The 15,287-nt window shown below is 44.4% G+C and overlaps 1 long non-coding RNA gene across 3 annotated transcripts; it reads right to left on the bottom strand.

The window, feature by feature from the left end:
• Positions 1-977: 977 nt before the first annotated feature.
• On the bottom strand, positions 978-6,602 carry LOC140638464 (uncharacterized). 3 transcript variants are annotated; one of them, XR_012035491.1, is made up of 3 exons: positions 3,959-6,602; positions 2,426-2,824; positions 978-1,182 (listed from the first exon to the last, which is right to left on the bottom strand). It is a non-coding gene; the product is annotated as an uncharacterized lncRNA (long non-coding RNA). The 3 variants fall into 3 exon arrangements; XR_012035492.1 differs by lacking the exon at positions 2,426-2,824; XR_012035493.1 differs by lacking the exon at positions 2,426-2,824 and having other exon boundaries at positions 3,896-6,602.
• Between the last annotated feature and the right edge of the window lie 8,685 nt (positions 6,603-15,287).

Consider the following 15,287-nt stretch of genomic DNA (forward strand, 5'->3'; position numbering starts at 1 on the left):
AAAAAAATGACAAAAATGAGGTTTCAGCCACCCTAGTTGGATATTTCCAAGAACAAGAATTTCTAGAATGTGCTGTTATTAGCTCAGAAAACACTACTAGCCCTACAAAGAGTTATCATCAAGTACTACACAAGCCACTTTGGCAACAGCTGCCTAGCCCATGTCTACAGAAATTGTCCTGATGCCCTACACAGAGAAGGTGCTCAAAAATAAAAGACAAATGGAAATTAGCTCTTGGGTCCATATTAGTATGAGTTAATATTGAGCTATAAAAAAATAATTAAAATCTGTCCCTGCATTACTATCCATTACTGCTTATCTAATTGCTGCTGGAATCTACAAGAGGAGACTGGTCTTAAAAACCTCTTATCTCATAAAGGTATTTGTAATAGAAAAGTGAATGATGGGAACCAGGAGACAAAAAGAGAGACGGTCAGATTTAGTCAAAACCAAAGGATATTCTTTATGACACTAGAGCTACAAGTAGCTCTTGAGACATTTAACAAATCCCAATGACCGGGATTTGTTGAATACAGAGAGGTTTGAAATGGGAGGCCTAGGACCAGGGAAAGTCTGTGGCAATGATTCCCATGAGAGATGATAAAGAGTGAACTAATAAGCCAGTGGCAGGGAGAAGAGCCATCAGGTGGGGGATGCTAACAGGAAAGTTTCATTGGGTAGACTCAACAGGAGATGACAACGGGAATGAAGGGAGAGGGCAAGCAGCTGAGCAAGCCTGTAGGAGACAGTGTCTTCATTAGCACAGTTGTGTAGCCATTAGATCTGCAGCCAGATGTGGTCTTGGGGGTATGCCACTGTCCCCCATCATGTCAGCACAGCCTGCAGGCCTCAGCTGGTTGAGCCGCAACCCTGGTTTCTTAGCAACTGTGGCCTTATCCCTGCCCACAAGGCCCTCTGTAGATCCCAGGCAGGGCTGGGGAGGGTTGAGCTGGCCACTTCCAGGCTCATGGGAAGGATTCGGTGGGTTTCATTGTTTCCTGAAGACCAACCTGCAGAAGAAGGTAATGCACGTTGCCTGGGAAAGCAGATCCACAGCCTTCAGGAAGTGGATGCTGACATCACAGAGCTCCACCCTCCTCCAGAATCCTCATTACTTGAAAATATCCACCATTTGGGAGTTGGGAAAACTGCGTTGTGACCAGGGCCTGCCTGGCCAGATGTCTTCAAAGGGAGATCATAAAAAAAAAAAAAAAAAAAAAGGAGATCATCAAATTAGCAGCCTCCTTGTCTGCCACAATTACATTACTCCTTCCCATCCCTAATCAAATCTCATCAGACCTTAGCATGCCACCCTTTCCCTGATGGAGTATGAGGAAACCAAGCTGCAAAATGGTGGTACAGGAGGGCAAGCCCCAGTTGGGAGACCAGGAAGAGATCAGGGAGGTAGGGAAACCTCTCCGAGCCTCAGTTTCGAAGGTTTCCAAGATCTGAAAATGGTTCTAAATAATTCACGTGTCCCACAGGATTATTGGACAGATGACATGTCATCTGTCAGTGGGCCCACGAGACACTCTGAAGAGAGATCCAGTGTTTCTACCATCACCAGCCTCCCAGATGTTCCTCCAGCTTCCAGCATCCTGAAACAGGGTCACCCTTCCCAACAATGTTCACATAGAACAGCTCAAACCATCACCCCACCTTTTGTGTTGAACTTAACGAGCATGCCCGGTGGTTCTGAGGATACTCTGCAGCATACACTTGGGTTCACCCCATCACTTCATAGAAAGCATTTCTGCTTCTGTAGAATGGGCTGATTCTGGAAATCTCCTAGGACATTGGACGTTAGATGTCCGGCCCTCTCATTTCCCTATCATTCATCCAGGCTGTGCTGGAGGGTGGGGGACGTGCCCCGCATTAGAACCAAATATCCATCAAGGCATTTTTTCTAAACAATAGAACTTTCCAATCCCTGAGATTGATTACACCATTTCTTTGGAAAGCAAGAGAAGCTCTCTGCAGCCAGCTTTTGTTGAAGATCACAATAAAGTTCCCTGCTGCTCTACTGTACTGACGTCAAAGCATTTTGTGAGATCTCTCCCCTGGCATACTCTCCTGCCATGGTTAACCACCATGCTCGCCTAGAGTCACATTATGGCAAAACAGCAGAACACCACAACAGAGAGCTTCCCTAGGGTAGATCCCTTCTTGGTTACCCAAGGAAGCTGGGGCTCCGGGAGGGGATATGACTTGCTCCAAGGGGCTCGGAACATGGTGGCCAGCCAGTGATGGCCAGCACGGTGTCCACACTGTTTCTCTGGTGATTTCCACACTGGAGTGTGCACATCAGAAACGCCTGGGGCAGGCCTATCACCAGAGATGCTGATTCAGTGAGTGTGAATTGCTTATGGGGCTTCCACTGCAAATAACAGAAATTCCAACTCAATAAAAAAGCTTATTATCTCACATAGCAGAAGTCCACAGAGAAGTCAGGCCCCAGGGCGGCTTGGTTCAGCTGCTCAGAGGAGTCATGAGGATCCCAGGCTCTGTCTGTCTCTTCCCTCTGCTCCCTCTGCTCGGTGGGGGTTGGCTTTCCACACTCAGAATCAACAGCAGCCAGAGGACAGAGAGATACTATTTCTTCTCCTGCCTTTTCTTAGGAAAGAGGAAACTTCCCTGGAGCTTTCAGCAGGCTTCCCTTTACCTCTCACTGGACCACATTGGGTCCAATGCCCCTTCTTGAAGCAATCACAGGCAGCAAAATACAAATTCCCTGAGAGAAGTCAAATTTCACCAGATTCGTTTTCCTAGCGTTTTAAGATGGCATGGGCGGAGAGGCATACGACTGAACCACAAAATCTGGACTCTGTTAGGAAAGAGAAAAGGGCTAGAGCAGAGCCGAGATGGATGCTAGATAAACAGGAGTGTCCACTTGCAAGGGTCTAGGGTCAGACCCAAAGATGTGCCTTCTGGAAGCTTCCAGATGATTCTAAAGTACACGGTTCATGAACCATACTCAGAGAACCGTGGCCCACACGGTGCTGCCTATATAAACACTCACTCACATTCATGCCTTCACCCCAAACCAGAGGTAGAAATCCCAGGAACCTCCAAAGGCTCATCTCATGAGAGAATTTTTGAAGTCTCAAAACTTTTAGGTTCTATTGCTCAGGACAAACCACCTCTTAGGGGCATTTCCGTTTCTCAGAATGACCCTTTCTCCCAGTTTCCTTTTCTCAATTCCAGTTCTACTGACAGCTGCAAATCTGTTTCCACATTTCTCATGTAAAACCAAGAGTAATCACAAAAACAAAACAAAACAAAACAAACAAACAAAAAACCCAGCAGTAATCACAGGAGTAAATCAATGGCTTTGCTGGCATGCCCAAGTTCTGCCTCCCGCCTTATAAATTCTTTTAGTTACTATCTTGGCTTCGTGAAAATGAAGACACCTGATGACATAATTTTAGGAGCTGAGGCAACCACTGCTGCATTGTTTTCTAAGTTACAAGGAAAGTCCTTTTGGTCCCCAGGGGCCAGAGGGAGGACATGCCCTTCAGGATGACGTCAGGGTTCAGTTGGTTATATATCAGACCCCCTCACACCTACCTCCCCAGTCTGGGTCACAGAACCTACTGTCATCACAGTAAGCGCTGTGTTTTGAACTTACCTATTTATATGTTTGTCTAGATTTGGGGCTCAGTGAGGGCAATCACCATGACTTTCTGCCCTTCTGGCCTTTTTAACAATTTTGCCCTCTTCTCAGGATGCTCTTCCCCGAACCCCCTTCTCACGGTTCACTCTCCTGGCCATTTCCAAAACACTTTAGAGCACTTATTTGGAGTCGATTTCCTCCAGGAAGCCTTCCCAGATCCCCAAATGCTAGCAAGCCTTTTTGGTTCTTCCAATACACCTTATACGTGTATTTAACGCTTACCTCACCAGACTGTCATTCCCCTGCTCTCTGTGTCCCTCCCAGACATTTAAATTCGTTCCAAACCTGTTACAAAATCAATGATTTCTGTGAGTTCCTGATTTCTTCCTGCTTCTCTGTGGCCCTGGGTCACACCTATGCTGGTGCCTCTGTTTTAGCTCTAAGACTATTGCATTAGGTCACAAACAGTCCCAGAAACAGGGACTTTCAGTGTGAGTCCTCATGATCCTCATAATCAGAAAATTCTGGGCAGCACGGACTCAGATCTGGCCCCTGGATTTCATTTTCATGCTGAGAACTCTCCCAGGGGCCACAGAAGTCTCAGGAAATGCCACATTATTTTTTCATCTCAACCCCGGAAAAGACATCATCATCATCATCATCATCATCATCATCATTATTATTATTATTACAGTACTTTACAAAAGAGCAAGATGTTTAAATGAGCAATAAATTATACATGTGGATCAAGATACAACTGCAGGGATTTTCATAGCGACATTCTCTACAATAAACATTGAAATCAACCTAAATGTCCACCAATAGGGAACTGGTTAAATATTGTATATTTTAACCACACAGTGGAATTTTAAGCAGCCATTAAAATTGATGAGGTATTTCTAAATTTGTTGACCCAGAAAAAGGACCATGGCATAATGTGGAGTTAAAAAGCAGGTTACAGAATAAGACAACAAGCACGATGTGATCTCATTTGCATGGAAGTATGTGGGGGTGTATGTGTGTGAGAGAGAGAGCGAGCGAGAGACAGAGAGGGAATGTGTATTTAGAAATATCCGGGAGAATATTTATCAAAATGTTAACAGTGGTTATCTCTGGGTAGTGGGATTTTGGAAGGTTTTTTTTTTTTCTCTCTCTCTTTCCTCTTTCATATATATATATGCACATATCCCCCAGTACTGAGTGAATCTTATTTTTATTACAAGCATATGTTTTTACAGTGGGGGAGGGCTCCTTCCTGGCTTTTGCAACTTTCAAGGAAAGCCTTAAACAGGAGCAGGAGCCAAGACTACCCCCTCCTTGACTCATAATGGGAAAAGAGAAAGGGGTCATGAGCTGACTGGCTATAAATGAGCTGGGCTTCCTTTTTTAAACATTTTGTGCCTGCAGCCTAGAGCCACTCTCTCTGCTCAAAAGAATCTGAAACTGCAGACCCCCTCCTGGCCCCCAGTGGGGGCATTTACTCCAATTACCCACTCCCCTGATGCCTGTCTGCTCCCACAGAGCAGAGATTTTCAATAACATCTAGAAATTTCCAGAAGGATCCGAGGTGTGGTTTTGTTTTGTTTTAAAGATTTTATTTATTTACTTATTCATGAGACACACAGAGAGAGAGGCAGAAACACAGGCAGAGGGAGAAGCAGGCTCCTCGCAGGGAGCCCAATGTGGGACTCGATCCCAGGACCCCAGGATCATGACCTGAGCCAAAGGCAGATGCTCAACCACTGAGCCACCCAGGCATCCCTGGAAGGATCCATGGTTAGCCAAGCCATCTTCCCATGAAGGTTCCACCAAAAGGAAGGGTCCCCTCCCCTGATATCAATACTGTGGCTGTCAGACTCCTTCGAAAGTCTTCAGACATCATCCCTTATTTTGCCACCCGCGGGGAAATTCTGGTTTAGAACCATTGGTCTCCTCTAATCCGGGGCCTTCCGGAAGAATACAGCTCAAAAGCCCACCCACCGCCATCCCAAACCATTTAAGCACAACAGGACGGTGATGGAGACTAGGGAAAAGCATGAAAAAGTCCTTTAGAGATGTTTGGGGCCTGGAGCCAGCAGCACTGAAATGCTCACTGACTTAAATGGAATTCTGCAGCAGTTCCAGGGGGTTGGCCTTGAAAACACTGCTAATTAAGTGGGGCCAGGGAAAGGTGCAGGATCTGTAAGGCACGGAAACTAGGATCTGAAGAGGTAAACCCTGTTCTGCGGGCAAGTACCAAAGGCGTGGGTGAAACCACTTAGAAACCCAAAAGGTGAGCCACCAGAGCATAACTTCAGTAAAACCTTTGCTCTTTCAAGTTGCAAGGACAAACATGAGGGCACTAGCATGAGCCAAAGCTGCAAGCCATCCTTGATAACTGCTTTCCCACACCCCTCCCTTCAGACAATCTGCAAAACCTCTTGGCTCCGTCTTGACAGTAGATTACAAATCCATTGCACCTCCAGGCAAAGCTCACCAGGGAAACAGAACCAGTGGGATGTATAGACCATGGGTTGGGGAAGTCATTTAAACTGTGTGTCCAGGGCAGCCCCCGTGGCACAGCGGTTTAGCGCCGCCTGCAGCCCACGGTGTGATCCTGGAGACCCTGGATTGAGTCCCACATCAGGCTCTCTGCATGGAGCCTGCTTTCCCCTCTGCCTGTGTCTCTGCCTCTCTTTCTGTGTCTCTATGAATAAATAAAATCTTTAAAAATAAATAAATAAATAAATAAATAAATAAATAAATAAATAGCCGTGTGTCCATAGGGATGCCTGGGGGGCTCAGTAGTTGAGTGTCTGCCTTCGGCTCAGAGCGTGATCCCGGATTTCCAGGGATCAAGTCTCACATCAGGTTCCCAACATGTAGCCTGCTTCTCCTCCCTCTGCCTGTCTCTCTCTGTCTCTCTCTCTCTCTCTCTGTGTGTGTGTGTGTGTGTGTGATGAATAAATAAATAAAATCTTTAAAAATAAATAAATAAATAAATAAATAAACTGTGTGTCCATAGGCTGGCCAGTCAGATGCAGCCACAGGAGTGAACAGGAGGAGAGTACTTGTAGAATAATATTTACTAGATGCACAGATTCTAGAGAGGGAGTCTTCACCGCATCCAGTGCAGAGGGCCACGGGGGCGAAAACAGCAGGCAGCAGCAAGGGAGGAGCTCAGGTCAAGGTTTCCATTAGAAAGGCAAGGCAAAACGTGGCTAGCGGCTCAGGATTGCCTAGTTGGAATCATTGCGGCAGGCTTTGGGCTCCAGGGTGGCCTCCAGCTGCCTGGTACCTGCCCTGGGATGATTCAAGCAGAGGAAGAGTCTCCTGGGGAGTGAAGGCTGGATGCAGGAATCTGTCTGGCTGTGCATTGGTGAGTTTGCGTATCAAAGGTGTGCTTCCCCTGCTGGGCCCTTTGCCAGATTTAGCTCAAAGGGGCAGTCTCTCCCCAGCCAGAAAGATTTTTTTAAGGTATCAAAACGTAACAACAAACAGAAAATTTAAAAATATATGTACAGCAGAGATAAAAATAGAGATCTCTATCTAGCTATCTATACATGGGCATGTAGCTATGTGTACATATGTGTGTCACTCGTCAAATGTCATTGGTGCTGAGCTTGAGAAACCCTGGTCTATGTCATTTAGAATCATGTGATATCACAATGACAGAAGCCGTTCCAGACCTCATGTACTCACAGAGAAAATAAAAGGGAGGGTCTTTCTCTGAGTACTCTAGCACATGTCTAAGGATTCACTTTCCCCAGGGACGCATCCCTACTCAAATCGTCATCGTGGCTAGTAGTATGTGACTTGCTAATTCGGCACACAGGCAGCAGAGCCCACCCACCATGGCAAGAGTCAACCCTATCTAAATCACCTGGCTGAGAATGGTAGAGAGTGAATTTGGCCAAGGAATGCCAAAGTACTTTTTGTTATGATGGCAAATGATGCTGGGAAGGCAGCCAGCAAATGTCCCTGGGATAGGGGGGAGCAGTCCAGCCATGGACTACATTTCCCACCATGCCTTGTATAGAGGTTGGACACTCCAAGGATCATAATTGGTTTTCACCAATGCAATGAAAACCAAAGTGGAAGTGGAAGGCCCCAAGGCCACAAGATAGAAGGAGGCCGCTCCCCCCAGTTCACCACGTGGAAGGCTACCTGCCCCCTGAGAATACCCACACTAGACTCCTATATAAGCTAAAAAATTTTTAGTGAACCATCAATATTTATGGTTTTTGTTACCGTTAAAGCAGCTAGGACCACCCTAATACATGCCCTAAAAGTCTATATTATTATTCAAGGTTTTGGGTCCCAATTCTCCAATGTATGAATGTGTGTGCATGAGTGTATGAGTGTGTGTGTGCGCCCATGTGCGTGTAGGCTTCCGCACACTGACTAGCTGGAATTCAGGAATTCAACCCCATTCAACTCAATTCTGACACAATCTACCCAGAGATCAGTTTCCACAGGTAAAGGTCTCAGTTCCACAAAACTCCTCTCAACCTCAGAAGCCAATCACTACACCAGGTTGTTACCTGTATTTCTGACCAACTGCCTACAAAACAGAGGGACTCAGGACCCTCTCCTCAGGTTCAATTAATTTGCTAGCATGACTCAAAGAACTCAGAGAACATTCTACTTACTAATCCAGGAACAAACCAAGACAAAAGAGACCTGGAGAACCAAGTACTCGGGAAAACGCACACCTCTCAGGGAATCCACCTGTGCTCACCAACCTAGAAGCTCTCCAAAACCTGTCCAAATATGGAGGTTTCTTTAGATGGGTATGGTATGGTTGATTAAATTACCAGCCCTGGGGCCCTTGGCGATTGATTCGGCCTTCAGCTCGTCTTCTCTCTGGGGGATGTCAAGGCATGGGATTGAAAATTCCAATCCCCGGAATCACAGGTTGCCTCTTTTGGGAACCACCTCCATCTTTAGGTCTTTCCAGAGAACCTCATTAACATTAACAAAGGACACTTCCATCACTCTCCAGATTTAGGAAATTCCAAGGGTTTGGAGAGCTACTAGCTAGGAATTATGGTGACAAATAGATGTAAGACATATATATCTGATTCTTCAGATGACCAAAATATATTTCCTGTAAACCACGGTATCACAATTACTTTTTACATAAGTAATAATATATATATTTTAAATCTAGTCCTTTTTGGGAGAAAAAAAGTCATGAGCTTATTCTTCCTAATTTGTATATGCATGATAGGAAACTATAAAACAAGTCACCATTAGTGGGCTAGCAGGAAAAAAGCCATGAAGCTTTGAAAAAAGCCTAGTCTTAAATCCACCACGTGTACAAATCTGGGGAGGGTGGGTGGGAGGCTTCAAATACTGCATTCTGAAGATTCTCAGATCAAAGGACCCGACTCCTATCTAGGAGATTAAAGACCATCTGATCGACAGATAAAGCACTCACCTCCTAGGTGAGAGATTTATAAAAACAATAATGTCTCCTTTTATTTTTTATTTCAAATAGCTATGTTCCCAGAAGAGTCATGTATTCCTTCTCTTTTTTCAGGTATTCAGTAACCATTTCGTGAACCCCCACCATGTGCTGTGTAGAGTTGGGTGTAAGGGATGCAATGGTGGATGAGTAGAACCCTTCCTCTCAAAGAGCTTATAGGTTTGGGACTTGGGTGGGCTAATAAACAGGCAACCACCAAAAAATTAAAAAATAAAAATAAAACAGAAAGAGATATGCTGTGGTTGAAAGATTCGAAAACACACAAGCAGGACATGGAACCCAGTCTTAGAGGGCAGAGACTGTTGAATCCCTGCAAATTGTCCACTCCCCCCTCCCCGCCTACATTTCCCAGCTTCCTCTGCAGTTGGGCGGGGGTCACGTGTCTACTTCTGACCAATGGACTGTGAATGAGAGTAACTCACGTCACTTCCGGGCTGAGGCCACCGGGAGGGTTTCTGCCTCCCTCCTCGGCCCTAGAGCTCAGCAGGGAAGGTCGAGTATCAGGTCGACGGACGTGTTCCTCCAAGAGTGGCCCAGCCGGGGAGAAACAGGCCCTGCCAAGCTTTGGAGGTGGCTGCCTGGAAGTCAAATTCGAATTAAAAAGATCCAGTTGGGCAGCCCGGGTGGTTCAGCGGTTTAGCGCTACCTTCAGCCCAGGGCGTGACTCCGGGATTTTGGGATCGAGGCCCGCATCGGGCTCCTTGCATAGAGCCCGCTTCTCCCTCTGCCTGTGCCTCTGCCCCCCCCGCCCCTCTTTCTCTGTGTCTCTCATGAATAAATAAATAAAATCTTTTTTAAAAAATCCAATGTTTTTTTATGATTCGTTTACATCGGAGTTTTAGAAACTTCACCGCATCCATTTCTTCACATTCGATGGCAATGTGACCACCTTTCCATTTGGAGCTTCTCCCTTTAATTGTTCCCCACATTCTGCTTGAAGCAGCCAGGAAATAAATCCGGGAGGGTCCCCCCTGGCTGCTGCTTAAATGGACATTTTAATGCAACACTCTTCAAAAGAGACACAGCCTCAGAGCTCTCCTGGAAGTCTGCGCTTCTGTGTCGGCATTACTAAATTCCCACTTCTGCAGAATAAGCCTTTTTCTTTACTTTTCAACCGTGCTGGAAATGGTCTGCTTTAAACCGCTTAGTGATACAGGCTGCTTGGGCCCGTCCACCGCGCCCCCCTGGAGCTCGCCTCCCCGAAGGTACCACAGCAAAGCCCTATGCAAAAACCCACCAACAGTCACCCAGGGGGCTTCCTGCAAGAACCCCATGGATTCTTGGCCCACGGATAATCAGTGTGAGGAGCCGAGGGGTGGAGCTTTTTACCTGGGGCCAGTGTCCATGGAATTTCCAATATTTATTTATCTATCTATCTATCTATCTATCTATCTATCGTAAGAAGCACTTCCAAGCCAGTGATAAGTGGAAGGAGAGGGAAGGTCGATTCACAGTAGGTTCACGTGTGGAAATTCAAGTCCCAGTTCTCAAGAAAAATATTTTCGACCCCAGTTGCCAGAGCAAAGGGATCCTTCTCATCATCTGCCACACCAATAAAAAAGAAAAGTGAAGCAGGGGCTCTGGGCTGCCATTTGGAACTGAAATAATTCTCAAGATGAAGCAGCAGAGAAGCTGGGCATATTCTGCAGTTCTAAAAGTAGCCGTAGATGAAAAAGAACAATTTAGCAGAGTCATATAGGGGAGAGGGCACAAGCACTATGGTGCAATGGACCTGAGTTCACATCCTGGGTCCTCTCTGACCTCAGTCTCCTCTTCTGTAAAATGGGGTAGCATCACCTACCTTGCACTGTTGTCCTGAGGGCTAAGACAGATAACGTGTCCAAACAATGCTGTTGCCAAGCAGCTTCTAGAAGCTGCACATACACTAGCTTGTTTAATCTTCACTCGAACACTGTGAAGCAGGTGCAATCGATATCCCAATTTTGCAGATGTGAAAATTTAACAGAGAAGTCCAAGGGCTCACCAGAGACCACAGGACTGTGGATAGGATTCAAACACGGACAGTCTGGCTCCCAAGTTCATGCTATTAGTTGTGCAGCATGTAGCTAAGTGTTCAAATTAGCAGAAATAATGTAGTGTTAAGTCGCAGGGACATTGGTAGGGAACATTTGTAAAGCCCCACAGTAAATGTTCTATAGGTAACTCATCCAATCCTCACAATACCCGGGTCACGGGAGGATCATTACTCTGTGTTACTGATGAAGAGGAGCATAAGCAAAGGCACAGAGGCTTGAAACAGTGTGGGGACAAAACTTGGAGATTGCCTTCTTTTTCCAGTACAGCTTTGGAGTACCTGCTAAAATCTTTGCCACCAGAACATTCTAAAGCTCCAGTCATGAGAGCCCTGTTGCACTGTAAGTAAACTGGTCTGTAGAGAGAAGGAGGAAACTGTGTGAATAACAAAGAGCTTAACCCTACCCTAGAACTTTCCAACTCCAGTTTCCTAGAGGCTCTGGTGTACCTCATTTTCCGTCTTTGGACATTGATAAAATGGCCTGTTGTATCCTTCCAATAAACCACTTCTCTTTAATTTGAGTTTCTAATTCCAGCAACTAAATGATTTCTGTCTATATTACAGCATAATTGCTGTCAGTGATTATCCCCACATTTCAGACAAAGATGTGGTTGACCACAAATGCTTTAGACCTAACCATTCCAAACTTACTGATGTAAAAGTTATTGTGTATGGTGTATACTCCAAAGGATTGAAAACAGGTATTCAAACACATGCAGGTACATGCACGTTGATAGCAGCACTATTCACATTAGCTGAAAGGTGAATACAGCCCAAATGCCCTTCGATGGATGAATAGAAAAACAAAATGTGATATTTGCCTATAATGGAATATTATTTAGACATAAAAAAAAGTCCTGATAGAAGGGACTTTCTGGACGAACCTTGAAAACATGCCAGTGAAAGATGCCAGATACATAAGGTGATAAATTATAGAATTTAATTTTTATTTATTTATTTTTTTAATATTTTATTTATTTATTCATGAGAGACACAGAGAGAGAGAGGCAGAGACACAGGCAGAGGGAGAAGCAGGCTCCCCATGGGGAGCCTGATACAGGACTCAATCTTAGGACCCCAGGATCACAACTTGAGCCAAAGGCAGATGTTCAACCACTGAGCCACCCAGGTGCCCCTGTATAACTTAATTTTCATATGAAATATCTGGAACAGGAACACCTGGGTGGCTCAGTCAGTTGGGAAACTGACTTCTGCTCAGGTCATGATTCTGGGATCAAGCCCCACATCTGGCTCCCTGCTCAGTGGGGAGTCTGCTTCTCCCTATCTCTCGCCTTCTTCCTCTCCACCTGCTTGTGCTCGTTCACTCATTCTCAAATGAATAAATAAAATCTTTTTAAAAAGAAAAAAGAAATATCCAGAAGAGGCAAATCCATAGAGATAGTAGAATAATGGTTGCAAGGGTCTAAGGGAAGGGGGTAATGGGGAGTACCTGCTAATGAGTACAAGGTTTTGTTGTTGGTTATGGAAATGTATGCAACTAAGAAGAGATAGTGGTTGTACAACATTGTGAATATAATAAATGACATTGAACTATTTACCTCTAAGTGGTTAATTTTATGTTATATGAATTTAGCCTTAACACATTTTTTTAAAGTTATCATTTATGCATATCCTGCAATCCAACAGTTCCACTTCTGGATGCATTTCTTTAAAACAAAATAAAGGTATAAGGGTGTTTTATTTAAACACTGTTTACAATAGCAAAATATATGGGAAAAGAAAAATGCTTATCATGACAGGGGTGGCTAAATGTGGTTCAGTCATACAATGGTTAAAATCACACATAGTAGTCAAAAATAATGAACCAGATCTCTATTATCACATGGAGCAGTTGTGAAAACATATTGAGTGAGAAAAGAAGTTGTAGAACCATACACACACAATGGTGTCATTCATAAAATTACTTAAAACTCATTAAAGTGTATGTAGATGTGTTAGCTACAAGCTTTAAAAAATGTCAATCAGGTGAGGATGTGGAGAAAGAGGAACGCTCTTGCACTATTGGGAAATGCAAGCTGGTGCAGCCACTCTGGAAAACAGTACGGAGGTTCCTCAAAAAGTTGAAAATAGAGCTACCTACAACCCAGGAATTGCACTACTAAGTATTTACCCCAAAGATACAAATGTAGTGTTCTGAAGTGGCACCTGCACCCCAATGTTTATAGCAGCAATGTCCACAATATCAAACTATGAAAGAACCCAGATGTCCATTGAAGATGAATGGATAAAGATACACACACACACACACAATGGAACACTACTCAGCCATCAAAAAAATGAAATCTTGCCATTTGCAATGATGTGGATGGAACTAGAGGGTATTAGGCTAAGCAAAATATGTCAATCAGAGAATGGCAATTATCATATGATCTCACTCATATGTGGAATTTTAAAAAAATAACAGGTTGTGCCTGGGTGGCTCAGTGGTTGAGCGTCTGCATTTGGGTCAGGTAGTGATGCTGGGATCCTGGGATCAAGTCCCGCATCAGGTTCCCCACAGGCAACCTGCTTCTCCCTCTGCCTGTGTCTCTGCCTCTCTCTCTCTCTCTCTCTCTCTCTCTCTCTCTCTCTGTGTCTCTCATGAATAAATAAATAAAATCTTTTAAAAACAAAACAAAAAACATAACAGAGGAGCTTAGGGGAAGAGAGGGAAAAATAAAGCAAGACGAAATCAGAGAGGGAGACAAACCATAACTCTTAATCATAGGAAACAAACTCAAGGTCACTGGAGGGGAGAGGGGTGGGGGTGTGGGGTAACTGGGTGATGGGCATTAAGGAGGGCATATGATGGAATGAGCACTGGGTGTTATATAAGATTGATGAATCACTGACCTCTACCTCTGAAACCAATAATACATTTTATGTTAATTAGTTGAATTTAAATTTAAAAAATGAAACAAAAAACTAAAGAGAAGGGATTAAGGTGTTGAAAATAAATAAATAAATATTTTAAAATCTCAATCAGAAGCATTTTAACTTTATGGAAATGATTGCCTCTTATGAGCAAAGAGGGAATGAGAAAGAAGGGGATGTATGTCCTAGTTTGGATTCTTCTGAAAACAGAGCCTAAAATATGGAGTTTTTTTGAGTGGCAATTGCAGGAAGTGAGGAAAGAAAGACAGGCAGGGGAGAAAAGCCCATAAGGCCTGTGTTAACCAGAGGGTTTGCTGTGGCAGCTCCATCTCATCCAAGACCCTGTGAAATGTCACAAAGGAGTGTGCCTCAGAATAGATACACCAAGGGACAAGGGACAAGGAATCAGAGATACTTGTTTTCCCGATTCCCATCTGTCACTGTTGGAGGGATGACCTCCGGGCATTGCTTCTCCAGGCCCTTTTGGATTGCCTTGTGGACGGAGAGCAAATTCCCTGGCCATGAGAGGAAGGCCTCCTCCTCCAGAGAAGCCGGGAGATACAGGCTTTTGAGGTTCGTGCCCTCAGGATGCACAAAAACTGTCCATTGTAGCGGGAAGGGGCCTCAGACCGGTTCAGGGATGTGACACAGGGCATTCCTGTGTGCTCCAGGGGAATTACTTCATCGGCAACATAAATACCTAGGGGAAATATGATAAAATATTATTATTTGTTCATTCCACCCAAAAGGCATATGGGTGATTGTTATACCTTCTGCTGCTATTTCATGTTTTTCTGTATTTTGTCTACTTTTGTCTTTTTCTATATTTTTCTTTTAATTTTATTATTTTCACAATGTTGTGCAAACTTCATCACTATTTCTTTTTTTTTTTTTTTTAAGATTTTCTTTATTTATTCATGAGAAACACAGAGAGAGAGGCAGAGACATAGGCAGAGGGAGAAGCAGACTCCCTGTGGGGAGCCTGATGCAGGACTTGATCCCAGGCCCTGGGATTACAGCCTGAGCTGAAGGCAGATGCTCAATTGCTGAGCCACCCAGGCGTCCCAAACTTCATCACTACTTCTAAAACATTTTTATCACCCTAAAGAAAAAACACACCCATTAAGCAATAGTTCCTTATTCCCCCTTTCCCTTGGTAAGCTAATCTACCTGCTATTTCTATGAATTTGCCTGGTCTAAATATTTCATACAAGTGGAGGTCGTATTGTATTTATCTTTTTGTGTTGGCTTTTTTCACTTAGCCCAGTGTTTTCATCCATGCTATAGCATGTGTC

This window comes from Canis lupus, chromosome 8 (genome assembly GCF_048164855.1).
Source record: "Canis lupus baileyi chromosome 8, mCanLup2.hap1, whole genome shotgun sequence".
NCBI lineage: Eukaryota > Metazoa > Chordata > Mammalia > Carnivora > Canidae > Canis > Canis lupus.